This window comes from Hyperolius riggenbachi, chromosome 11 (genome assembly GCF_040937935.1).
Source record: "Hyperolius riggenbachi isolate aHypRig1 chromosome 11, aHypRig1.pri, whole genome shotgun sequence".
NCBI lineage: Eukaryota > Metazoa > Chordata > Amphibia > Anura > Hyperoliidae > Hyperolius > Hyperolius riggenbachi.
In genome coordinates this window covers 46503782-46528744 of record NC_090656.1, presented here as the reverse complement: position 1 = coordinate 46528744, position 24963 = coordinate 46503782, and the positions used below count along the sequence as shown (strand labels likewise).

At 43.2% G+C, this 24963-nt stretch overlaps 1 protein-coding gene and 1 long non-coding RNA gene across 3 annotated transcripts in view; one reads left to right on the top strand and one right to left on the bottom strand.

Moving 5' to 3' along the window:
* LOC137537644 (uncharacterized) overlaps window positions 1-24963 on the bottom strand; it is a 172500-nt gene that overhangs the window by 30524 nt on the left and 117013 nt on the right. The gene's annotated exons all lie outside the window — the stretch shown is intronic.
* Window positions 1-24963, top strand: part of WWOX (WW domain containing oxidoreductase) — a 1347942-nt gene that overhangs the window by 1219906 nt on the left and 103073 nt on the right. The gene's annotated exons all lie outside the window — the stretch shown is intronic.

Here is a 24963-nt window from a genome sequence, read left to right as displayed (position 1 = left end):
ACAGTTTCACAGCATCAGAACTTTGTTTCTCTTATACAAGCCTCATTTTTAGCTGCACAGAAGAAAACTGCCCGGGCTTTTTTCCCCTGATGCTGTGCAAAGCATGATGGGATTTCTGATTTTGTTGTTCTCGTTCTGCTGTTTTGGTGCAATTTTTTTTTTACATTTTGAATTTGACATTTGAAGCTTAGCGCATGCAGCTGGGAGGGGTTATCAGGACAAAGGACAGTTGGAACTGTGTCTCCTGCTCCTTGTCACCTCCTTTCAACCAAAAAGATGGCTGCCCCCATGACAAAGATGGCAGCCCCCATGAAACACAAACATTTGCCTGTTCTTTTAAAACAGGGTGGGTAAGAGATTATATTAGCTATCTATTCTAATTAACATAACTAATGTAACTTGATGACAGTATGTTTGTTTAGGGTGAAGTTCCCCTTTAAATAAAATAAATAAATCCCCCATTAATTAACCCCTTACACCCCCCCCCCCCATAGTTACCAAAATACTTGTAACAAAACACAATACTTGTAACAAAACTTGTAACAAAAAATACGTAAATACTTTAACATTTTTAATATGTATGTCATGAGGGTATATTAATGTTATTTTTGCAAATCAGAGCTTGTGATGTAGAGTGAAAGTGTTCATAAACAAGAGTGATACAGTGTAAAAAAAACCACAACACTGAAAATGTACACCTTTATTTCCAAATAAAATATTGTCGTCATACATTGTGCTAGGGACATAACCTAAACGTTGTAATAACCACGACAAATGATCAAATGTGTTTTTTATCCACAGTAACACATTTTATTTTAAAACTATAATGGTTGAAAACTGAGAATTTTTTTTTTTTTTACATTTCTAACTTATTATTCCCGTTAAAATGCATATAGAATATAATAATTCTTAGCAAAAAGTAACACCCGAGAAAGCCTAATTGGTGGAAAAAAACAACACAAGACATAGATCATTTTGGTGTGATAAGTAGTGAGAAAGTTATTGAATGGGAGGAGCGCTGACAGGGGCAAATTGCTCTGGTCCATAAGGGGAACACAACCTGTAGCGGTCAAGTGGTTAAAGCCAACAGAGGTTTAGTGTGTGAATGGGGCATAAGAAGGGGAGAGAAAGCTGAGTCCATCAATGCAAAGAGTTGCAAATGAATTGAAAGGATAATTAACCAACAGCAAAAGATTTTGATAAGCTAAATATAATTCCCTCCATGGGTCAGCTGAGATTTGCGTTTTGCTCCCCATAGGAGCACCATATTCTGTCTAAAGTTTTCTAGAACCCCAGCAACCTCCTGGTAAAGAATGACACTTACACAAGTGAAATAATACTTTTTCTTGAGTTCTGAAAAAAAAAAGAGTTTTACTCACCTGGGGCTTCTACCAGCCCCCTGCAGCAGTCCTGTGCCCTCGCAGCCCCTCCCTAATTCTCTGGTCCCACGCTGCCAGCTAGTTTCGTTTTTGCCGACAGGACTGGCCACGCGTAGCTTTCTCCACATTCCTGACTTTAATTAGCACTATTGCGGGCCGCAACACGTACAAAAATACGCGTTGCCGCATATCTATGCGTAGGTAATGCGGCAACGCGCTCTTTGCACGATTAGTGAAGGGCTACGAGGGCACAGGACTGCTGCAGGGCGCTGGTAGAAGCCCCAGGTGAGTAAAACTCATTTTTTTTCTGGCTTAAGTGTCCCTTTAACTACCTCTCTTGCTCAGTTACCACTTGGTAGTATTGTAAGCAATATGTTTTGCTCTACATAATAAAGCCTTGCATATATGCTAGATGGTTCTAGAGGTCAAATAATCGTGGCAATTTGCACCGGAATTGTCAAGGATCTCAAAGATCCAATCCTCTGCGACAGTCGTAATCGCCGCCCATCGCAAAACATTGTCCAGTTAATTGCACATACCCACATTGCGTGATCACGGAAACCATCGCTCGTCACGCAAAAAGTCACGACGTGGGGCGTTAAAGCACTGCAAAAGATGTCAGTACTATCTAAACACACAATAAACATATGATAGGTCAGAGTTAAGCTTTCATTTTTTCTTTATTTGTGGGGGAAGGTTGGAGTTGAAGGAGTTCTGTGGAGCAGAAAAAAAAAAACTGACACTTACCTGGGGCTTCTATCAGCCCCCTGTAGCTGTCATGTCCCGCTCCGTCCTCCTCCGATGACCCGTTCCCCGCCGCCGGTTGCGGTACAATTGATCCAGATGATCAACTGCAGCTGCACGGCCACACACGTGCTCGCTCCCGCTGCGTCATCGGGAGCTTATTGCACAGGCGCAGTACAAGCAGTACAAGAAAACCTGGTACTGTGCCTGCGCAGTAAGCTCCCGGAGACGCGAGCAGGAGCGAGCATTATTCGTCTTGTTAGACGAATAATAGACCTGTATCAGCGGCGAGAAACTGAGGATCGTAGGAGGACTGCGCGGGACATGATAGCTGCAGGGGGCCGGTAGAAGCCTCAGGTGTCAGTTTTTGTTCTTTTATCTGATCCACAGAACCCATTAAAGGTCTTAACATTTTATTATTAAAGTCTTAACATTTTATTATTATTTAAAATCAATTCACTTTTATTTTAAGATATGCAACGAGAAGATGCGCCAGCTGACTTTTTCGCAACCTTTAGTTACAAGCTCATAAAAAGCTGCAGAAAAATCCAGTGGGAGACTCTTCCTGCCTGGATATAAATGACCTCTTACAGTTTAAACCTCGTGGTATGTTTATAATAATTACAGGGTCTGCTCTGGAATCACCGCTGAGCGTCTCCTAAAGGGCATTGTCCTTGCAGTGGAGGGAATGCGTGTTTTTTTCCTTCTCTCTCTTTCTGTGTTTAAGTGCCGTAACTTGGCCGAATGACACAGAGAGCTGCAGGGGAGAAGCCATTGGGAACACTGCTCCCCAAGAACAACAAATAAAAATACTCTTTAAGCCAACTGATAACTTTGTTATCTGATGGAATGAAAGCAATAACTGCCTTGCACATTCTTAAAGAATAACTACAGCTTATGTTATATACTGTAGATGTAAAAGCAGAAGATCTGCTATAGGTGTGTATGCAAAAGTTACAGTTATTAATGGCTTGTTTGCATAGAGATAACAACTGGAGTTTCTCAACTCTTCCTGTACTGGAAACAATTAGACTGCTGTATCTGATCTTAATGTTTTATTTCTTAGCTGTACTACACATACAAATCATAATATCATAATTTTTTTTTCGCTTTAGTGTCTCTTTAAGAAGCCAAAGGGGGAATGTCAGGGACTAGGATCCTACAAGCTGTGAGCTTTACCGCAATAGAAAAGGATTGTTGGACATAGTTTCTGCTGCTATTAATACAGTTTTTTTTCTTTTTATTATAGTTCTTCTTTAAAGGGAACCTGAAGTTAGGAAAATTATTTAAAATAAACACATGACGTAGCTGCAAATGAAAATTACATACTAACCTCACCGTCATTCCTCTCAGAGGTTCACCATTTTCTTCTTACAGTGATCCCTTTCAGTTCTGACAATATTTTGTCAGAACTGAAATATACCAGTTGCTGTCAGTTATATATCAGCAGCTGTCGTTTACAACTGATGTGCAAGGTAATGTCCATGTTTCCCTATGGCTCAAGTGGGTGATATTACAGTTTAACAGTGTGCTGACCAGGAAGCTGTCAGGGGGGTAGATGGCCATTTTTAAAATGGAAGACAGAGAAATCCATTGATCACAGTGGACAAATGGGACGCAGGAGAGGAGAAAGAGATTGAGTAGTAGACTACACAGGAGGTAAGTATGACCTGTGTATGGTTATTTTGACTTTTTATTTTCAGTTCAGGTTCTCTTTAAGAATAAACCCCATTCTCTCTATTTTGATGTGTGATGATACGTACTGTTCATGATTGTTATTATACAGTGCTACCATCCTGTTACCCAGAGCTGTACATGGTATAATATGAGTATAAAGCGAGAGGAGGCTTGCCCTGGCTACTTCTGTATAAGCTCCTCATGCACTCTGCAGACGAGGTCCCTTAACAGTGCAGACTACTTCTCTGCACACGAAGCTTGTCATTGAGGAGACCAGCTCATTAATTTGCTGCGGTGATAAACTTTAAATGGGGGGTTCAGCCAGCCAGGACTCTTGTAAAACATTGAAACCTCTCTGATTTTATAGCAAGCAGTCATAACAAAAAAAAAAAAACCCTCATTTATGGCCGTTTTAAAATGCCATCCTGAAATGTTCCAGGAATTCTGTGTCCGTGGGATGGAATACAAAAATATTAAAATACAGCACCTAGAGGCCCAGCCTGGCTCAAACCGCTGTGAGTTCTGGTTGTAGCCTGCTAGTAACCGTACAAATGTAAGAAATAACATACACAGTGCGATTGCCATAGGTTAAAAGATCGAAATGCCGGTTAGAGGAAGACTCAAGGATGTGCTAACTATTTTGCTAATCGTATGAGTGTAACCAGTCATTTTTTATACAGTCTTCTCCTTGCTTATCAAACTTGCGTCACTTTTGGACAACCTATTTTTAAAGCAGACTTGAACTCAGAACTTCCCCCCTGCTCTAAAATATAAGCAGCAGCATAATAACCTTTAAAGAAAAATTTTTTTTTGTTACAGCTGATACAAATCCTGCAATAAATCTGCAGTTTGTCTACTTCCTGCTTTCATGGAAGCAGATATATTGTTTCCTGTGTTTACAAATTAGGTCTCTGCTGTGGCAGGCAGCTGACACAACTGAGGGATCAAATTACAACTTGTGCTTAGTCACAGGTGAGGGGGAATTAGACAGGCTAAACTCTCTAAATACATACAGGGTGTATTTCTCTCTGTTTTCCTTCTGTCCTGTACAAGAGTACAGGTCCACTTTAAATATTATTTTGCTTTCTGACAGCTGAAAAGATATTCTATCAATAAGGTGTGAAAAAGTCTCCTGGGAGAGAATTCAGGTTCAAGAAGTCAGGGCCATGTTTTTCATGGAGTGGATTAAAGTATATTCAAGGCGACACGTGATGAGATAAACATGTGTATGAACAGTACAAAACATAATAATAATCAAAGAGAAATGGAGCGCGCCATAGCGCATTAATCGTAAAAGGTGGTTTATTGAAATTTAAAAGTTATACTCACAAACATGATTTGTGTATTCACTTGTCAGCGGACAGCCAACCGCTTATCTCAACAGGGATAAGCGCCTGCGACGAAGGCGCAGAGCGCCGAAACGCGTCATGACGTCACACGCCTACTGACCACCAGCCACGCCCACCTCACAGCGAGACGGAGCCCAAACGATCAGGACTCGCGCTGCCGGCCACAGCGCGAGTCCCAGTTCGGCCTATCTGGACGAGTAAGTTCGTCCAGATAGGCTCTGCTGCCGCCGCCGCGTGGTGCGCGCGATCAGGCGCACTCTTGCCGCTAGCCCCCGGTCAGTGAATGGGAATATAATTCCCATTCACCGATCTAACTTCCGCGCAGAAAAAACGACGCTTTCTATTGAGAGAGCTCGGTATTTCTGCCCCCCAGGAAACTTCTCCGTGTTCTTTTAGTTCCTGGATGCGAGATCGTTCACATCCAGGACTTTTTTGACTGTGCAAAACTGCACCCACATACATTTTTCAAGAAACAGTTATCTTATTTTACATTTAAACGTGTAATAACCGGGACAGATGGGCAAATAAAACACATGAGTTTTAATTACGGTAGCGTATATTAATTTTAAACTATAATGGCCAAAAACTGAGAAATAATGCATTTTTTTTTATTTCTTTCTTAATCTTCTTGTTAAAATGGATTTAGAAAAAAATAATTCTTAGCAAAATGTACTACCCAAAGTTAGCCTAATTAGTGGCAGAAAAAACAAGATATAGATCAATTAATTGTGATAAGTAGCAATAAAGTTATTGGCAAATGAATGGGAGGTGAACGTTGCTCGGATGCATGAGATTTTCGGCACTGCGGTGCTGAACCGGTTAATAACTATATTAAGTTCATTGAAGCCTATCTCCCACCAATCCTGCCCCTAATATCACATGACCAGGAATGATTAGAAATATATATATATATATATATATATATATATATATATATATATATATATATATATATACAGTGGAGGAAATAATTATTTGACCCTTGTAAGTTTGTCCAATGACAAAGAATTGAAAAGTCTCAGAACAGTATAATTTCAATGGTAGGCAACTAATTTGCATTTCATTGAGTGAAATAAGTTTTTGAACCCCTACCAACCATTAAGAGTACTGGCTCCCATAGAGTGGTTAGACACTTCTACTCAATTAGTCACCCTCATTAAGGACCCCTGTCTTAACTAGTCACCTGTATAAAAGACCCCTGTCCACAGAATCAATCAATCAAGCAGACTCCAAACTCTCCAACATGGGAAAGACCAAAGAGCTGTCCAAGGATGTCAGAGACAAAATTGTAGACCTGCACAAGGCTGGAATGGGCCAAAAAACCATTAGCAAGAAGCTGGGAGAGAAGGTGACAACTGTTGGTGCGATTGTTCGAAAATGGAATGAGCACAAAATGACCATCAATCGACCTCGCTCTGGGGCTCCACGCAAGATCTCACCTCGTGGGGTGTCAATGGTTCTGAGAAAGGTGAAAAAGCATCCTAGAACTACACGGGAGGAGTTAGTGAATGACCTCAAATTAGCAGGGACCACAGTCACCAAGAAAACCATTGGAAACACATTACACCGCAATGGTTTAAAATCCTGCAGGGCTCGCAAGGTCCCCCTGCTCAAGAAGGCACATGTGCAGGCCCGTCTGAAGTTTGCCAAAGAACACCTGAATGATTCTGTGAGTGACTGGGAGAAGGTGCTGTGGTCTGATGAGACCAAAATAGAGCTCTTTGGCATTAACTCAACTCGCTGTGTTTGGAGGAATAAAAATGCTGCCTATGACCCCCAAAACACCGTCCCCATCGTCAAGCATGGGGGTGGAAACATTTTGCTTTGGGAGTGTTTTTCTGCTAAGGGCACAGGACAACTTAATCGCATTAACGGGAAAATGGACGGAGCCATGTATCGTGAAATCCTGAACGACAACCTCCTTCCCTCTGCCAGGAAACTGAAAATGGGTCGTGGATGGGTGTTCCAGCACAACAATGACCCAAAACATACAGCAAAGGCAACAAAGGAGTGGCTCAAGAAGAAGCACATTAAGGTCATGGAGTGGCCTAGTCAGTCTCTGGACCTTAATCCAATAGAAAACCTATGGAGGGAGCTCAAGCTCAGAGTTGCACAGAGACAGCCTCGAAACCTTAGGGATTTAGAGATGATCTGCAAAGAGGAGTGGACCAACATTCCTCCTAAAATGTGTGAAAACTTGGTCATCAATTACAAGAAACGTTTGACCTCTGTGCTTGCAAACAAGGGTTTTTCCACTAAGTATTAAGTCTTTTATTGTTAGAGGGTTCAAAAACTTATTTCACTCAATGAAATGCAAATCAGTTGCTATCTTTTATTTAAGGTTATTTTTTCGATTTTCCTTTTGATGTGCTATCTGCCACTGTTAAAATAAACCTACCATTGAAATGATACTGTTCTGAGACTTTTCATTTCTTTGTCATTGGACAAACTTACAAAATCAGTGAGGGGTCAAATAATTATTTCCTCCACTGTATATATATATATATATATATATATATATATATATATATATATATATATATATATATATATATATATATATATAAAATAATATTCCTCTTTCCCTTAGGACAAAATGCTCATGACATTGCTCTCTATATTGTTCAAGTATTTGAATAAGTTGTGTTACACAAACATACCTTGGTGTTGTCTCTCTGGTTGATGCTTTGGAACTCTGCATATGTTTGACTGGAAAAACTACTTTTTGTTTGCTGTCAGCAGCTACTGAGATGGGAGTGATTACATGAAGTACACACAACCAGCATCCCTATGAATATGCATGATCCATCATCCCTGTGAAATGAAAGTGTCATTCAAAGGGATGCAGTACATTTACTTTCTGTTTTGCGCACTTATAAACCTATGAAATAGAAAGCTCATATACGGTTGCAACGTTTCAGCAAGATTGCTTTATATATAAAAAAAAAAAATACAGCAGTGAGACAGAATCTTAAAAAGTAATATTCCATGACATTCATTCCAAAGAGCGTGTGTTTAGATGATGTATGTCATACAGATCTTTATACCACAGTGGAGCTGCTAGCCTTGTCTATACAGGGTGTCCATAGGTTGCAGGAGGCAAGATGAGAATTTAAACTTGTACCACCACTAGAGGTCTTCAGCTGAAGCAAGCTATTCGCTACACTGGGTGGATAAGGCCCAGAATGCCACAGCTGGGCTAATTCAGGAGATAGCTACAGAAACCATCCTATTTTTGTGTTTGGTGATATTTTCTACATTTCTACATCTAATAAAAATTAAACTGCATCTTGCAGATTGCCGTACATAAAAACCCTGGACACAACACCACACATCTTGACAATAGAAAGAAAAAGCTATAATCACAATGTTTCATTAAATTTATGTTTTTGTTTTTTTTTGGTTTGTTTTGTTTTTTTTATAATGTCTGTGAGGAAATGGCGCTTGAGATTTGGTCTCAGCACACTTCTTTATATACGTTTGGGGGATTGTTATATTGTTTTGAACATTGAAAGCCATTTGTAGTAAAATCACTCTATTTGCTAATCATTCCTAAGCCTGCAGATGGTGTAAATGTATTTCTCTTATCATTATGACCCATCAGGCTATAAAAAAAAAATAAATAGAGAGAAAAATGAAGTTCAGCTCGCGCCTTACTAATTTAGGGACGATCAGATGGGGGGGTGTTGTGTTTCTTTGTTCAAGAAAGTTATTTTGTGCCGCCTCTGGCTTATCATTTACATCCTGCAAACCTGTCAAGCCATCACATTCCAATACAGATCTGCATTATGGCGCGCTATTCCCCCTAGTCTGTCCTCTCTTGCCTTTGCAGTGGGATCGCGGCAATGGGGTGTGATTTTCTAACACATCTCAGGGCCAGGGATCTTTGGAGATCATGAGTGATCCGGTGAACCTGGTCTGGATAGAGGATGGACCCATTTTTTTTACAGAAGCCCACTGATCAAGCTGGGGGTGGGGATATTATTGGAAGGGAACTCCAGGATTAGCAGAACAACAGAATTTGTGGTTAAAGTTGAAAATAAAAATGTAAACAGATGCTTAATATTTTAAATAAAAAGACTATCGTCACCCACTGCTTCACCATTCCCCGGTGGTACCCAGTAAGAGACTATATAGCAATAGTGCATATTTAATAAACACAAACCCTTTAACCGATAGTATTTTATAATCCTTTAAATTGTCCTGAGCCCACCACAAAAGGTGACAAACTTAAAGGACCAGTGTCACAAATGTTTTTTTTTTTTTTGTTTTTTTTTTACAAATAGATACCTTTAGTGCTGGTGTAATGTGAGTAGTAGTTACAAGCTTTTTTTTTTTTTTTTTGAGTAGTATGAAAAATAAAAACTTAATTATTTATTCTCCCCTGGTTTGGCGATGGTGACGTAGGGTAGACTTACATAGTATAGGAGTGTACAAGCGGCAGTTGGAATGTAGGCATACCGCTCTCACCCCTGCCTCCATCGGCAGCTCCAAACGAGCGCTGAAATAGCCGCTCGTAGACACAACGGGAGCGCCTATCATATTGATAGGTGACGCTGTCCACATAGGAAGCCTGCGGAGGTGACCTTCAGAGTCCCCTCCTCAAAACCTATTGAGGCTTTAGAGACTTGTGCACATGCGCAGTCTATGCCGCCCTAAAGCCTCAATAGGTGCCTGCGCAGACGGGACGCTCTGAAGGTCTAAAGGTATCTATTTGTAAAAAAAAATAATTCGTGACACTGGTCCTTTAACCTGCCCGGCGTTCTGATTCCCGCGGCCCTGCGGCTGTGGGAACGTTTTTTGCACATTTTTTTTTAATTTACCATGTAGCTAGCCTAGCTCTAGCTACATGATTCCCCCCTTCCTGCGGCGTCCCTCCCTGTTGTCCGCTCGCCGCCGGCGCAACCACCCGTCCGGAAATCCCGTTCTGAACGGGATTTCCAGGAGGGCTTCCCCCGTCGCCATGGCGATGAACGTCGTGATGTCATCGACATCATGACATCACAGGGAGTCCCGATCCACCCCTCAGCGCTGCCTGGCACTGATTGGCCAGGCAGCGCACGGGGTCTGGGGGGGAAGTTGTATCGCGGCGGATCGGCGGCGATCAGGTACAGCACGCAGCAAGCAAAGTGCTTGATTCATGTTTTTTTTTTTTTTTTTAAATATTCAAATCGGCTCAGCGGGGCCTGAGCGGTGACCTCCGGCGTCTCTGGACGAGCCTAGCTCATTCAGAACACCAGGAAGGTGAACGGTGCAATGATAATGTCCACATCATACAGCTACAGTGCCGTTTCCACCTCTCTTCTGAGTTTCATAAATAAAAGATAATAATACAAATATAATAAACATTGAATGTGCTAGTCTACTTGAGGAGGGCCAGCGAAAAATATCAAAGGGAAATTCTGCTAATGTGATTGGGTGGATGGCAACCTCTCAAACTTTAAAAGGTTTTGGATAGGTTGTATTAAACTACCCTCACGCTATTACGCCAATTGCAACGCTTATAGAGGGTGTTGTGATTGTGTGAAAATTGTTCCTTCTGAGGTTTCCTGCTGATAAGTAGACTAGTGCCACATTGTTTTGATATTGGCTACGTTCAGTCTGATGCTGCATGTAGTAAGTAAGCACCAATGTTCCCCTAACTGGCTGTCTGCTCACCGCCCAACTATTGTGTTTCTTCATATGGGTAAGTGGGTCACCAGTTGAGAACTAGTGGGAACTGAACAGTTCTGCTCTGTTCATTTTTCTGCACTTTCCTTTGGGAGTGGGTATGGGGGGGTTGAAGTGTGCCATAAGCACGCTTTGTTATGAATAGGTCCTGTGCATAAGACAAAAGAGTTAAGCACAGGCAACGTGTTTTGTGGGTCTGCACCCATTTCCTCAGGCCAAATAAAGTGCCAGATGTATATAAGAGCCACATACTTTGTGTTTTTCAACCTCCTTGGGGAGGGGTGTACATCGGTACCCAGTGGCTTTGCCATCAATAGGACCTTTTGTTGTTTTCCCCGAGAGTGCAACCACATTCAGCTCCAGCCGGCCACCCGAGTGGAATTGGGTAATAGATCTCCACCTGCTTTTAGCGGTTGGTTGCCCCTTGTGCAACCTTCCTTCGTACTCTAATCCTTTTTGTTTTCCATCACTCTTCTTTTGACATACTGCATCATTTGGGCTCCCGTTGTCTCCGTGTTCTTCTTTTTTAGGGTGTCTGGTCACCCTACCTTGCAATCTGTATATTAAGTGTGCAGACTTATATGAAGCTTTTTTTTCTGAAGCAGGATGTAGTTTAATTTAAAGGGACTCCGAGCTCAGCGAAAAAAGTAAAGTTGTACTCACCAGGGTCTTTCTCCAGCCCAGTGCTGGTCGGGAGGTCCCACGCCGGCGTCCTGGCTCCTCTCCTTCACCCCGCTCCGGTATGGCTGACAGGCCGCAGCCCGGGCGACACTCGGTGGAGTGTCGGGCTGCAGCTTCCGCGTATGACGCGGATTACGTCACACGCCGGCCGCCTCGCGTCATCACGGCGGCCGGCGTGAAAGTACTGCGCATGCGCGCTTTAATCGCGCATGCGCAGTACTTTCACGCCGGCCGCCGTGATGACGCGAGGCGGCCGGCGTGTGACGTAATCCGCGTCATACGCGGAAGCTGCAGCCCGACACTCCACCGAGTGTCGCCCGGGCTGCGGCCTGTCAGCCATACCGGAGCGGGGTGAAGGAGAGGAGCCAGGACGCCGGCGTGGGACCTCCCGACCAGCACTGGGCTGGAGAAAGACCCTGGTGAGTACAACTTTACTTTTTTCGCTGAGCTCGGAGTCCCTTTAAATGCCTGTGTAATGGAAGCAGCTAGCATCTGTATGCTGGTTTTGGCCTGATGAAGCACCTGTTCAGCATTTTTGTGCCCTGGGTAACTACCTTAAAACCAGCAGTCAGCTTGTAAGTGAAAGTGAATACAGGAAAAGAGCTGTGTGATTCTGAGTGTACTATAAGCTGCGTACTCCACAAGGCAACATCTGCTGGCTTAGGCTTGAAGAGGTTTGCTTTTAACGTATACTGTTCTTCCCTGATAAGCATGTTCATAGATGTATGAAGGCCACACAAGGACAGGTTCCTTTAAAATAAGCGTAACTGCGACTGCTCCGTCTGGAAGTTTTTAAGCCATTAATTTTGCCGTTTCTGTAATGCCGCCTCTTGAAATTTATGAAGACCCATCTGTCACTGTGAGTTTTTGGAGTAAAAATCAATAGAATTTACAAGGGCGCAGCATATGCAGTGTGTTGTATGCAGATGTTGTCAAGTAAAGGCAGCCATTCTACCAATCTAATTACTTACACGTTTTCACGTCAACGGCAAGTCAAGAATTACAAAATTACTGCTTCAGATCTGTGGAGATGTGCGGTGGGGACTGGCCGCTTGCAAATGAGAAGTGCCTGTGATTGCATTAAGACAGCGTAAGCATGCTAATAGTGGCTGTGACGTAGGGCTGGATGAACGATGCCTCCTCTCATTGAGTGTAGCAGTGTTCCGTGGGGAATCCGTGTCCTACAAGAGTTAACGTAACTTGTTTCATGCTGAAAATCTCTGGCTGCAGTCTTGTTTCTTAATAAACACTAAGCTCTTATATTCGAAGCCTAGCCTGTGAAGCTAAGTGTCTTAATGGGATCACTTACCTATAATGTGCTATTAAAGTGAACCCGAAGTGAAAATAAACTGATGAGATAAACAATTATATTTATCCTTGTAGTCCTAAAAATGACTATTTTAACCTCCCTGGCGGTACGCAGTTTCTGAGGCTGCGTCCGCGGGAGGGATTTTTTGAATGAAAGTTGTTGTAGCCTTTGTAGCTAGCACTAGGCTAGCTACCATTATCCCCCAAGTCCCCCCGCACCCTTCTGATCCCCATGATTACCGCTGCTATACGTTACCTAGCCGCGATCCTGCAAGAGCGGCAGCCTCCCCAATGAGCTTCAGTCGTCTCTATGGCGACGATCGAACATGACGTTTGACGTCATAGACGTCGTGCGCAATCCCGATCCTCCCCATAGCGAAACCTGGAGCTGACTGGAGAGGCCATCGCGGGATCCAGGGGGGGGGGGGACGTATAACGTCGGCGATCAAAATAGAGCGCAGGGACTTGGGGGACAAAGTGCTAGCTACAAATGCTACAACAACTTTCATTTAAAAATCCCTCCCGGGTCAGAAAATTCCTCTGCGGCGGCTACCCCGAGTGTAGCTCGGGGTTACCACCAGGGAGGTTATGTATCCCATGGTTTTCTTTTACATCTAAACATTAACAAAGTAGGTTGAATGTTTTACTGTCTCTAACCAGTGTCAGCCTATTAAGTGTCCCAGAGTTAGAAAAAGGTCAGTAGTTCATGTATTCTATCTCCCCTTGCCCTCAGAAGTTGTATTCTGCCAGGAAAACTTTTATGGCTGTAATTTGCTTATCAATGATGCTTACTGTATTCCCAACAAGCTACCAACAAAACAGAAGCTGTCACTTCCATGCCTAGAAATTAACTTTCTGGCAGCAAAATAAAGCCAGTGAAACAGTCTGGTTATTAATGTTTTGTACTGTACATACACGTTTATCTCATCATGTCACATGTCCCCTCAGGTACAATTTAAAGAGGAACTTTACTGAAAGTAGCCTAGAGAATATAATGGCTTATTTTTTACCAATATTACTTTATAAATGATTTAGTCAGTGTTTGCCCATTGTAAAATCTTTCCTCTCCTCGATTTACATTCACAAATGTATCACAGGTGGCAACATCTTTACTGCTGGCAGATGCATCAATGCGGAATGCTCTGAATTACATCTCCCTCCGAGTTGCGACAACTCTGAGGGGAATAGTATTTAACGCTGTCGTCATTCAGCTCACCCTGCACCCAGCCCCGGGCCGCCCATGAGGCGGGGTGAGGCGCGTTTCTCAGGCGGCAACCACCTGGCCGTGGTTTGGGGAGGCCGCCTAGCTGGAGGAGGTAGCAGGCAGGAAGGGGGAGCAGCGGGCACAGCGGTGGGGAGGGGGGTCAGACTCCCCCCTCCCTCACCTGGGGCTCCCCCATCCGTGCTCCCCCTCCAGCTATTTTTGCAAAATGTAGAGCCTGCAGCAAGCAGGGAAGCAATTACTCTCATATTTCCTTGCGTTCCACCGCTCGCTGCATCACTTCCTGCAATTCCACCCACTGAAGTATACCATCCCCACCACTGTGCCCGCTGCTTCCCCTTCCTGGCTGCTACCCCTCTAGGCTACCTATTGGGGGAGGGGAGGCGCAGCATCCTCACAACTTTGTCTCAGGCGGCACAAAGTCTAGAACCAGCCCTGCCTGCACCCATCTCACCAGCGACGCGTACATACATGTGCTAAGCAAGTACTAATTCTACGAGTCAATAGACTTTTGTAACTGCACAGTTGCTGTCAATACAGTATTTGGAATCTACTCCATAATCCACCCTCCCCCCAGTAATGTCACCAGGCAAGAATGTCATTAGCTGCCCATCCTGCATTCAAGGGATCTAGGAATGTTGTCTTGCCCGGGGTCTATGATGGCTCTCAGGACCCTTGACCGCAAGCTGTATAAATTAAAATTCTCTTTAAAATCCAGAGAGGAAGCGAGGGCCAAGGAAGAGTTAAATCTTCCACCATCCAGAAATACATTTCTCAAGTGTACACAAGTCATGTTATTTTTATATGCAGTCATTGAGTGCATAGATCTTCCTGAGTAACAGACAGAATATACAATATCGCTGTTTGTGCTACGTAAAGGCTCACGGATGGGGCACATAGGTTCCAGTGAAATGGCATTAAATTTTAATCACAGAACTATAGGTATTGATGAAAATATACTTTCTCTTGGCTGGAGAGACGAGAATCTTGATGAAGATCTATCGGTTCCAAGAATCTGTGTCTCGACGAGTACAGCAAAGGACAAGGGGGTCTACCAGACTGAACCATTCCTTGCCGGGGGAAATGAGGAAAACTAAGACTTTGCGCTATAGATTATAACCTCCATTTCCAAGCTGTTGTGTTTAGATTTCACAGTGAATTTTTTTTTTTAGTATTTACCTTTCCATAATAGATTTTTTTAACATGATGTGGAAGTCAAATTACATTGTAAAAAGATTCATGAAATGTTTAAAAAAAAAACAGTAGTGAATTAAAAACAGACGACACACAGAGGAGGGGGTTTCATGGTGAAGAATATTCATCCTTCCATGATGTTTATTGCATGTATCCTTTTACAGAGTTTTATTCTTTTTATGAAAAAACAAAACAGGGTGGGGTCCTGCTCTTCGCTTGGCCCATGCAAAGGGGCAGTGAGTGTACAGTTAAAACTCAAGTGCTTGACTAGTGCTCTACGTAACTCCCAATGCGTAGTAACCTGCAGGACTGCTGCACACTTATGACTGCCTAAGCCTGATGCAGCGTAGTTGCCACGTGCAGGGGATGCGATTGTGCTGTCTAAAGACAGCTGAGTTCCGTACCTTGGTCATGAGCCATTTTCATTGGCTCCTGACTGCCTGATCACTATGAGCCATTCACAGTGATCAGGAAGTGAGAAATTAATAATAAAAAAAAAAGTGCTGGTCCTTAAAGCAAACCAGGGTTCAAAATCTGACACTTACTATTAGAGAGGGAAGCCTCAGGATCCTAATTAGGCTTCCCTTGGTGCTATCAAACCCCCCGCTGCTGAGCGCAGCCCCTCCATTGCTGTGTGCGGCACCCCTTCACATCGGGGCCGTGCAGCTCCTCTTCCTGGTTTGCGCGCACGCAATAGCTGCACGAGCCCACCCGCCTGCGCATGCACAGTAGCACGAAGCTCGTGGCTACTGCGCTTGCGCGGGTGGCCTCAAACGGCCACTGAGCGATACTTTACTAGCGGCCACTACTATGTCAGTTAATTGTGCATTAGTAGCACAGCTTAATGAATTAAGCCCATAATCTGCAAACCACGGATTTCAAATCCAGAATAACTAATATGTTTAAAAATCCAGGAATTGTTTCGGAGCCACAAAAGATCCCCTTTGTCAAGGCTTTGTGGACCAGACTGTGACTGGTTGCTATAAAGATCTTACAAAGCTTATAGGATCCTTTGACCAATTATTTTTTGTCATTGTTAATAAGGTTTGATGGAGGCGGGTATAAGGCTTTTGATGTCCCTAATGTTCCCCATCCCCAACCCTGTCCTCAAGGCCCACCAGCAGTGCATGTTTTGTGGAAATCCACAGAGGTAGGTAATCCGCTCTGCTGAGACACTAATTGCCTCACCTGTGAATGTTTGTAGTTTCCTGCAAAACATGTACTGTTGATGGTACTTGAGGACAGGGTTGGGGAGCTCTGCTTTAATCAACATGAGGCATAAGTCACGGAAAAGGCTTTTCTCATAGAAGCCCTTTCAAAATGTGTCCTGGCATTTAATAGGCTACTTGTTACAATACTGTCCCTTTAAGTCCAAATCTTTAGCCACACACAATATTTTTAAAATATAGAATGTAATGTAGCCCTCTGTTCCCTTAGCAAAGCATCATGGGAATATCTGCAGCAAGTGCTTGGCAGCAGTATCCTTTGGATTCTCTGTCTTCCCCTCCATTTGCTGGCAGTGGAAATATTAAGAATTATTGTCGTCATCTAAGAATGATGCTCTAATATTCTAAAATAAATTTGCTTTATGGCGTTGTTAAATGAAATTTTATCTAGTGCCGCTAGTTCACTCTGAATTTATTTAGCACTTTTTTTTGACGATGCTCTTGTAGCTGTTACATATTTTTCCGAGGAGTTAAAGAAAAAAAAATTGCAGTCCCCAGCTTGCTCCTACCTGATGTCACCCGGATCAGAGTAAATATTCCTTAAAAGTGAATAAAATTTTATTTCACTTTAACAAGAGAATATAAAAGTGAAAAAAGGTCACGGTAGTAATAGACTAATCTCAATTATCAGGGCAGCCCGTGAAACCCTCAACTCCCACCTAATCTCATTGGGTGCACACGCAGTCCTGCGTGCGATTTCATACACGGCCAAATGAAATTATAAAGCAGTGTTAAATTTATTAATCATTTAATTAGCTAAATGTTCCTGCAACTACTCGGGAGATGAATAGCATGTCATTTTCTAATGCAATTTGCCTTGCAGCCAGGCTGGGTCAGACAGGAAGCTACTGGCATCGAGGAAGAACTATTTTTATTATTATTTTTTTTAGGAAAATACAGATTTTTCTTTTCTATCGTAGTAACACTGAGCACAGACACAAATTAATAGCAAGAGGATATATATGTAATATAGTATCCTTGCTTCCTTACTGTGTATTGAAACAAGAATTGTGTATGTATTTGGTTCTATCATTTTTGGTAGATTAAGGGCAAGTTATTGATCAGAATCAGAATCAGAATCTCTTTATTTCGCCAAGCACGGCTGGACCGTGCCCGGAATTGGATTTGGCACGGAGATATGGCACAGTAAAAGTAACATGACATTGGTAAGACAACACAAGTTTACAGAGTCAGCAACATGTTACAGAAGGTAAAGAGTAGTACTAATGCACTATAGCAAGAACAGTGATCAGGGCTGCAGCAACATGGTCAGATGACAGTCTGTAGACGGCTACGGGGGGGAAAGGTTTGTGGAGAGGGCAGAGTTCAAGAGTCTAACGGCCGTGGGGAAAAAAGTGTTCCTGCGTCTTGTAGTCCTGGATGAGATGGACTGGAACCTCCGGCCCGATTTGTGCCGGCTAAAGAGGCTGTGACCTGGGTGGGAGAGGTCGCCAGCGATTTTCATTGCTCTGGAGAGCAGTCTAGTGTTGTGGATGAGATCTAAGGGGGGGTAGAGGTTTCCCAATTGTTCTTTCCGCTGAGCTGATGACCCTCTGAATTTTGTATCTGTCACTGGCGGAGGAGCTAGCGTACCAGACCAGGATGGATGAGCAAAGGACCGACTCAATGGTGGCGGAGTAGAAGGATCTCAGAAGCTCCTGGGCCATGCCAAACTTCTTTAGTTGGCGTAGAAAGAAGAGTCTTTGCTGCGCCTTCTTCTGAGTTGAGATGGTGTTTGTCCTCCAGGTCAGGTCATCAGAGATGGTTGTGCCCAGGAGGCGGACACTGGATACCCTTGCGACTTCAGATCCGTCGATATAGATTGGGGGTGGGTTAGTGGCATGTTTCCTGAAGTCAATGACCATCTCAACGGTTTTGGTTGTGTTTAAGACTAGCCTGTTCTCTCTGCACCAATTGCAGACTCTGTCTACCTCCTGTCGGTAGGCCTGCTCATCGCCCTTACTGACCAGGCCAACAATTGTAGTGTCGTCCGCAAATTTGATGACTTTGACAGAGTTACCAGTGGAAGTGCAGTTGTTGGTGTAAAGAGAGAACAGGAATGGTGACAGGACACAGCCCTGGGGGGCTCCTATGTTGGTCACTCTGGGACTGGAGGGGATCTCGCCCAGTTTGACAACCTGGGACCTGTTTGAGAGAAAGTCTGTAATCCAAAGGCGGAGAGTTGGGTGGACATTGAGTTCCGTGAGATTGTCCTGCAGGATGCGGGGGCAGATTGTATTAAAGGCCGAACTGAAGTCCAGGAGAAGGACTCTAGCATACGAGTCTGGCCTGTCCAGGTGATCCGTGATAAACTCCAGGCACATATTGATGGCATCATCGGTGGACCTGTTTGTTCTGTACGCAAACTGGAGTGGATCCAGTCGGTCCAATGTGGTGTGTTTGAGGAGGGACAGGACGACTCTTTCAAAGGTCTTCATGACCACGGATGTCAGGGTCACAGGCCTGAAATTGTTTTGTTGTAATTGTTAAATCGATGTTAAAAATTACATAGATACCCTGATAGTTGTACCACCTTTGACCTGGCCTGACCCTTGGCTGTCTACATGTTAGCTTGGCCAACCTTTTTTTTTTGTCTTCTGGCACAAGAGCTGTCAGCACAGTCTTCTGAGAGGTTCTGTGTAAATTGTGTCTCCATAAACAAGTCATAACCCCCCAATCTCCCTCCCCCAATGTAGAATATTATTTCCAAATAGTAACCCGATAACCTAGGCATAAGATACCTCCCTACCAATGTGAAGTATTATTTACTTGTATTATTTATTGTATTCATAAAGTGCCAACATATTATGCAGTGCTGTACAATATATGGATGTGGTTAACATACAAGGTGGAACATACAAGGAGCTTACGACAAGAAACAGGATCATGCGGGGTTTTATGTCTTTGGTAACGAGAGCTGAATGTGTTTTGGTAGAATGGATCACAATCTTTTTAGTCTGTGAGGGGGTTCCTGACAATGAAGGGTGCATGATCAAGTTGGAAACATTAGGACAGAGGGCCCTGCCAGAGGCTTACAATCTAAAGGGTGGTGGTAAAGACATAATGATTCCCCCTCTAAAACCTAGCCATGCCCCCCTTTCTCAACCTAAAATGCTATTGTCCCTTTATAAACTAACCGTAACTCCCTTCCCCAATGTAGAATATTATTTCCAATTGGTAATTCGATAACCAAGGCATAAGATACCTCTCTTCGAATGGGAAATACCAGTACTATTCCCCCTATAAAACCTAGCCATACCTCCACCCTTAAATGCTATTGTACCGTCATAATCTACCCATAACCACCTTCCATCAACGTAGAAAATTATTTCCCATAGGAAGACCCATAACCCAATTCCTGTTCCATAACCTTTTGATAAGACCCCTCCTTCCCAATGTCAAATACTTCCCCAATCCTGTGACCTATTCCGAACAACCCTTAATGTAAATCTCTGTCGACACTCTGTAAGTTAGCAATAGCCAAAACATCTAACATCAACAACTTGCACAAGATCTCTTGCAATGAAACCAACAAAACATATTGCCCAAATCATTGATAGAACAGTCAAGGTTATATGGATTGGGAAGTTTAGGAAAAAAGTGGGAGATGAGATTAGTAGTAGTGGCAAGGCCAGCTGATCTATCACCTGTGTGGAATGACCATCCGCTAATCAGTTGCAGCAGACCTCCCACATAGCTCAAGCATAAAAGTGTCAAAAATACACAACAATCTCCCCAAACCAATGCTGGCCTTACGCCTGGTACACATCATGCAATTTCCCGTCAGATAGATGGGTCGAATAAATAATTTCCGACAGGTCCAATATGATTTCCTATTGTTTTTCTGATCAATTTCCATAGAAGTGATCAGAAAATCGATGAGAAAAACAATCAGAAGTCCGATCAGCTCTCTCGGAAATGATCTATCAACCCACCTATCTGAAGGGAAATTGCATAGTGTGTACCAGGCATTAGGCCTCATTTACAGTGGTGCATTGTGGTTCGGTGTAGCTTACCGCACTGCAATACACGACCTATGCAACATTCACAGTGCGCATGACAACCAGGCAAGCAGACTTTTTTTAAATTGGATGTTGGGTCTCAATAGAGTTCTCCATATTTCTTCAAGTATATGTTTCCTTTAAATGAAGTAAATAAAAAGCACACAACGCTCAGGAGCTCACGTCACGGGAAGCACCTGATCCCCACTGTGTCTGTAAACACAGCAAAAATCACAGTGCTAAATACACGCGAGAGGGAGCAGAACTTGCCCCGTTACAAGAAAGGAAGAGAAACGAGAGTGGAAAAAGTGGTTTTAGACTGAAGTTCCCATGAAAGTAAGAGATGAGTTGATGCTGAGCTGTTACCAGACGACAGATCTTGTGGCAGGAAGGAAAGTGTGGTTTAATCATCCATCCTTCTTCGCAAGGTTTGTGTGTTTCGCTGCAGCTAACATCATGTGGTACGTTGCTGAAAAAACAAATGTGAGGAAGCTGCCCAAACCATAGTGTTACTGCTGTTACATTATATTAGGACACTAAATGGTGACTCTTGCTAACTGCTGCAGGTGTGACCAGTCCAATAAAATGACACCTACGTGGAGCAACCCCTCAAAAAGGCTTCTTGCGGTCACTAGACTTCCTGTTGTATATTCAGCCTTTCACATCTTAATTATTATTTTCAGGATAAGGTAGAGACTTTGACCCATATGCTATAACTTTTATGCTACGTTTTGTTGAAAGAGATCTTTTCAAACCTTAACAATAAAATACCTTTAGGCTGGGTTTCCACAGGAGTGCCAGTTTCTGTGATGGACGCAGCACCCGTGCTGAAGCGAATTTACATTTGAATCTCTATAGCAGTGCCATGCATGACTATGGGGATTCGGATGCAATGTGCGGAAATATGCAGCATGCATCACTTGCATTTTTCTATCGCATGCGACTCGGATACAGCTTAGTGATTTCAATCGAAACATGACCTAAAAACTCCCACCAAGCAAGAGATGATCTTTATTTTTTATATTTTTTTAGTACTTTTTCAATTGCTAAGCACTGAAAAGCTTATTTTTTTGTTTGTTTGTTTTTTATTTTAGATAGGATGAAAAATTATCTCCTAGGAGATAACTCAGATGTTAATTAGATAAGGGCCTTTGACTCTCTGTGGAGGTAAACAGAAAGTGATCCTTGATGCATCCCAGCAGCTGCGCTTGTTACAAGACAACAGAAGTTAAAGAGACACTGAAGCGAAAAAAAACCTATGATATTATGATTTGTATGTGTAGTATAGCTAAGAAATAAAACATTAAAATCAGATACATCAGTGTAATTGTTTCCAGTACAGGAAGAGTTAAGAAACTCCAGTTGTTATCTCTATGCAAACAAGCCATTATCTCTACGACTTTCAAAGTCGTGGAGAGGGCTGTTTTCTGACTTTTATTATCTCAACTGTTAGTTAACTATTTACTTTTCCTCTGGCAGAGGAGAGGTCATTAGTTCACAGACTGCTCTGAAAGAATCATTTTGAATGATGAGTGTTGTGTAATCTGCACATATTAGAGAATGATGCAATGTTAGAAAAAACACTATATACATGAAAATAAAAATATGAGAATATTTTCTTTGCTGCTAATCTTCTAGTAATTATTCATAGTACACAACCAATTCATTAATTCATATATTTTTTTTCGCTTCAGTGTCTCTTTAAGCTACCTACTATATAACCAGACTTCTGCTGCACATAATACATATTACTCATACCCCTTAACATTGTGAGATAAGAAGGAGGGAGTGACACTTTAAGACAAACCCCTGTCACAGCCCTAATCACGCCTTCAACCAGACCCCTAGTTATGCATTCACAAACGATTCAGAAGCAAAATATGTATTTTTATAATTCAAAGGATTACTGTAGGGGGCAAAAGAGAAAAAGTTGAACTTACCTGGGGCTTCTAATAGTCACCGATGCTCTGGTCCCCGCCGCTGGTTCACTTCTGGAATTTGTGACTTTAAAGTTGCAAAACCACTGTGCCTGCACAGCCTTCTCTTCAATCCCGCTGACGTCCCTTTGAGCACACTGCGCAGGCCATACCGCGCCTGCACAGTACGCTCCCATGACGTCAGCAGAAGTGACGAGAAGGCCGTGCAGGCAAAGTGGCAAATTTCGGAAGTGAATCGGAGGCAGGGACTGGAGCATCGACGAGTGGCTACAAAGGCACAGAACGTCTGCGGGGGATCATTAGAAGTCCCAGGTAAGTTCAACTCTTTTTTTCCCCTATGCTCCCTACAGTACTCCTTTAAACCACACTGAGCCTTTCTATGATCATTAGTTTTCCTTCATTTTAACATATAATAAGAAATATATCAATTTAAATGATGGGAAATTGGGAATAAAGTTTAGAGTTAAACACATTTTTCAGTAGAAAAATGCATATATTTAATCAGATCTGTACATCCGTCCTGACAGAGGGACTGGGTTCCCAAAGAGACTGTCCCTCTGAAAAAGGGACAGTGTGGAGCTATGATATTACTGGTCTGGTTTCTGCAGAAAGAAGACCTGTCATGTACACTGACACAAGTTAGTTTGCCCATGGTGACAATAATTAAAAATTCCTGTCCAGGTAAATTGTTGAACTAGAGGCCTCACCCTCTTTCCCACTAAATTAGCAATAAATGCATAAGGGTCTAATGCCTAGTACACACCATGCAATTTCCTGTCAGATAGATGGGTCAAACCGATTATTTCCAACAGGTCCCATCTGATTTCCGATTGTTTTTTTTGTTTTTGTTTTTTTTCTGATCGATTTTGGATCACTTCTATACAAAATCATTTAGAAAACCGATAGGAAATCAGATCTGACTTGTTGGAAATGATCTATTTGACTCATCTATCTGGTCCAAAACACCTTTATTTCATGTTAAACATTGGTTGTCACATGATCACGGCTGTGCTCTGATGGTTGAACATTCTCGATCCTCTGTTCAGTGCTGATTACTGGAAAGGTAGGCGTGGCTAAGCTGCCACTCATCACGCATCCCAATCAGGAAAGGGAGGATGTGGCGGCTTGTTGTCAATAAAGGGGAGTGGATTTTTGATGCTACAACTCTCCTCAGTCTGCAAAGTAGAGCAGTGTGGTCAATAGGGATCTACAAGTCACAAAAATAGTCAAGTGATCACCACAGTTTACAACAAAATAAAGATATTTAGGACCATTTTACACACCTACTCCTACTCTAATGGGGAGGAGGGGCTAATTAAAGTATGCAAAATCAGTGCCTTATAACTGGGAATATAATAATTACAGGCTCAGTTTCCTTATTTGGATTTTTCATTATTCTCCAGCCTTGTTTAGTCTTATTAAAACATCCTGGACATACATTGCCTTCCACCCTAAAGTCCTTAAAGGAATACTTAAGTGTCCTAAAAAAAATGACTTGTACTCACCCGGGGCTCCCCTCAGCCCCCTGCAGCTGAACGGTGCCCTCGCCGTGTCTCTCCGATGCAGCTGGACTCGCCGGCGGCCACTTCCGGTTTCGCAGTCACCGGCCGACAGGCTGGGAACGCGGCTAATTAGCCGCGTTCCCGGCCGCAATAGCGCCTTCTTTAATGCTATTGCGGCCGGGAACGCGGCGAAACCGGAAGTGGCCGCCGGTGAGTCCAGCTGCATCGGAGAGACACGGCGAGGGCACCGTTCAGCTGCAGGGGGCTGAGGAGAGCCCCGGGTGAGTACAAGTCATTTTTTTAGGACACTTAAGTTTTCTTTTAAAGAGAACCCGAGGATGGGACATAGGGGCATGTTCTCTGCCTCATGACATGCCTCTGTGTCCCCACACCACCGCTCTCTCTCCCCCCCCCCCCCCCCCCACGCTACAGCCTCCCGAGATTAGCGACAATATTTGTATTTGTAAACATGTGGGAGAGGGATTCCCTGTTCAAAACACCTGTTGGTGGTGTTCTTGCAGGGTTTCCAAAACTGCCATTGGGCTGCTCTCTCCCCCATGCTGTGCGCCCTGCCACTCCCCTGCCTCCTTGCACGCTGTGAATGAAAGAATGAATCTCTCATACCAGTGTTGTGACCCAGAGATCACGAAAGTGAAAGTGGGCCAGAGTGGCGGTCTTGGAGGCTACCTGATCTGCTCAGCCCCCCGGATCAGGTAGCCTATTTTTTTTTTTTATTTCATCAGTCTACCTTGTGCTTTCTTTAAAGAGAATCTGTATTGTTAAAATCGCACAAAAGTAAACATACCAGTGCGTTAGGGGACATCTCCTATTACCCTCTGTCACAATTTCGCTGCTCCTCGCCGCATTAAAAGTGGTTAACCACCCTGGCGTTCTATTGAGATCGCCAGGGCGGCTGCGGGAGGGTTTTTTTAAATTAAAAAAAAACTATTTCATGCAGCCAACTGAAAGTTGGCTGCATGAAAGCCCACTAGAGGGCGCTCCGGAGGTGTTCTTCCGATCGCCTCCAGCAAGCATAAGTAACAAGGAAGGCTGCAATGAGCAGCCTTCCTTGT